The following is a 3,477-nucleotide window of genomic DNA, read 5'->3' as shown; positions in this document are numbered from 1 at the left end:
CCTGCCTTACTCCTCTTTTTAGTTCAATTTTTTCTCCAAATTTCCCATTTACAAATGCTATGCTTATTGAATTTTCGTATAAAATTTGTATATATTTAATAAATAAATCTTGAAAACCCATATTCTTCATAGCTTCATATAAAAATGTTCTGTCTACCATATCGTAAGCCTTCTCAAAGTCCACACTTACTATTGCTGCTGCACTTGGCTTATGTTTACTTACAACCAGTTTTGTGTTTTTTCTACTTGTATTTTCATCTGAAAACCATTCAATTATATTTCTGTATGTTGTTAGATTCTGGGTTATATTTCTATTGTTTATTCTACCGGTTTGTTCATGACTTACTAGTTGCGGTAAAATATTTTTTAGTCTACTTGTAAAAATTTAGTCACAGCATAAAAGAGTGATTAGTCTCCAATTACTAAGTGATTTTCTGTTTCCACCTTTGTGTATCAGTGTCAACAAGTGTCACAAATCCATTTCATAATGACAACGCCCTAAAGAAATTCACCAACCAAATGTTTAATTTTCTGCGATGGCCGAGAATCGAACTCGGATCGACTGCTTGGAAGGCAACCATTGGACAAGTGCTACCACTAGGGCTTGGCTCCCTGGGTTCTTGGTATCCACGGAACGACGACATCCGATCTCCTCTAGGTATTGACCAACGCAGCTGGTCGCCATTCAGGAGAAAATCCAGATTGGCGGCGATTAAAGGATCCATGGAGATGGTAAAAGAACACCTGGCTGCAATAAGTGATCCCGACACACAAATATAACACGCTATCTCCGTTTAACACGCTCTGTAAATAGTAAAGAAAACGATACTCTGAAGTGTATTGTATTCTGTGTTCTATTTTCTATTTTGTATACTTTATACTTTTTATATTTTACATTTCATAGCGTTTTCATGTATGTAATCTTATGATCTACTTGGATATCTGTTTTATGTGCAATATTCTTTATGTCAGTTTATGCCCTTCTTACGTTACATGTGCCAAATACGGTTGTTCCAGTAAGAAAAATAAAATTTTGTCATAACCACTGAACCATCGATGCTGTTTATATAATTCTTCTTTTATCAATTGCATACATTAAAGATAAATTAAAATGCCTATTTATATGCCTACGGAATAAACAATATTTTTGTTTGCGTTATTGTGTTACATATAACTTAATAGCTATCCATTGATAGCAAAGCGTAGTTTCGATCTACGGACCTCTGGGTTATGGGCTCAGCACGCTTCCCCTGCGCCACTCTGCTATACGAAACTGATCGCTGTATTACGGAGTCCCAGTTATGGCTTACGTAGCATTTGAAACTGTTGTGTTACTGAAATGCATAAATAGCACGCTAGGACGAAAGCATCGATGCCAAATATTAGGAAATCATTTTTCCTAACAGCACGAGATGCCTTGGTTTTCTTTGAACCTTCAACCAATAACAACTTTATCACCATCGGTGCCTTAGCAACCACACTTTTAATGGGAAATAGTCTGTTGAACTGTCGATGTGCATTTGCTTCTGTGGTATTGAAAAGGACAGGAAACGTCTGCCAAGTATACCTGTGTAATGTTTCGAACCTCGTGTATTGTCAGTGGATTGCCGGAACAATTCCGAATTACAAGGTACAAAACATGCGGTATGTATAATACTACAGAACACAAATATTGAAGGTAAAGTGGGAGGAGATTCGTTCACTTTAACTTGTGAAACGCTTGAGGGATGAAGAAGGTGTGGCTTCCTTTGGATAGCCTTTGGGCTCGTTACATTCCTTCCCCTCTTCGATAAGAAGAATTGGTCCTCCAATTTGCATTTTCCGTCACCGACTACATTTGTTGAATAAAGTTGCTGGTGTATTGTCTTCTTTCTTTTCGTCTTTTATTCTTGCTTTTCTTTCGACCCGGTATTTCAGCTTTGTTAATTATGGCTTTTTCGTTTTTCTCGCGGCGGTATTGAAGTTGTTCTCTTCTTCCAGTCTTGGTCAGGGAATTACTGTTATGTTTTTGTTCCCATTTTTGGAATATTGCTCGCGCTCTATTACTGCATGTTTTTGAATCAGCCGTGCGTCCATGGGAGTCTTTTATGTTTGCGTCTGCTCCGTGTAGCAGTAATATTTCGATCATGTCGATTCTGTTGAATCCGGCTGCTACGTGTAAGGCGGTTTCACCTGAGTCGTCTTGTTGGTTGATGTTGATGATTCTTTTTGCAGAAATTTGGATGGCAAGATCTTCCAGGCCATATTCGGCTAGATATTGCAAAACGGTTGTTCCATCTGGTCTTGTAATGTTGATGTTAGTTGGTGTCCATATTAACTTCGCTCATTCTTGGTTTTCGTGCGAGATTGTCAACATTAAGGGAGTTTCTCCGTTGTAGTTGCGAGCTGTAAATTCGCAGTTGTTATGCTTTAGGATTCGTTGTAACAGTAGATCATTTTCGGCTGCTGCGATATGGCCAATTGTTTTTCCGTGATAGAGTATCTCTGGGTCCGCTCCGAAGGATAGTAAAAGAGCGGTAATGTCGTATCTACATATTCGTACGCTTGTATGGAGTAGCGTCTGTTCCTCTTCGAATCTTTCATTGAGGAATGTGGCCATCTTCTGTCTTGGCCAACCCTGTTGCGTTTTGAACTTATTTTGGATGCACCTTCTTATTACCTGCATTGGGGCTCCCATCATCGTTAATGAAAGTTACCGTTTTCTAAGTCTATCATGGCTTGTCTTCGTAGTTGGATTTTTTCTGCTCGGGCTGCTGATATGGATGTTATCGTTTTCATCCGACAGTTTTTACATGCTTCTGTTTCCCTCTGTTGGTCGTCCGGCTTGTTCCGTTTTTGGGGAGGTTCACACTGAAGATAGGTGTCACTGTCATATCCTAATATAAAATCAACTCTGTAGTCACTTTCCATATCGGGTGCTATTCCACTATACGCCGTTAATCCCTCGTTTTCACCATCACTTGATTCACTCCTGTCTTTCAGTTTTTCCTCATTTCCGAAAAAATCGTTCTTCTCTGTTTCTATTCCGTTCCATCCCATGTATAGCACTAATTGCGTGTTTCCATCCGCACTTTTCGCACTTTCTTTTGCTCTGAAGTCCTGTTGACTATCCTCACTTTCGGTATCGCTAATATTGATTAGCTCGTATACCCTCTTCGTCTCCTGATGGATGATGGTTACTTCCATTTTGTTATCCTGAGCGTTGTTGTTATAGGCCATTTTGAGATGAATCGTTGGTTTGTAATGCGCACTTTGCTTTGCGAAACTTTGTTGGAGTTATGCCGTTTAGACAATGGGAAGAGTTTAGTTTTCGCATTTTGCAAAATCTTGCTTATTCAAAGATCTTCATGTTGCTTTTTCTTTTCTCACATGTTCTTGTTTCTCTGTACTTAATTTGATAACAGGTTTGTCTTGCATTTATTATGTTCCATTTTCTGTTTTATACTCTTTTTTGGGTGAAATTGTTGTCCACGTCTT

This window comes from Daphnia carinata, chromosome 7 (assembly GCF_022539665.2).
Source record: "Daphnia carinata strain CSIRO-1 chromosome 7, CSIRO_AGI_Dcar_HiC_V3, whole genome shotgun sequence".
NCBI lineage: Eukaryota > Metazoa > Arthropoda > Branchiopoda > Diplostraca > Daphniidae > Daphnia > Daphnia carinata.
Note: the sequence above shows the minus strand (reverse complement) of the source record.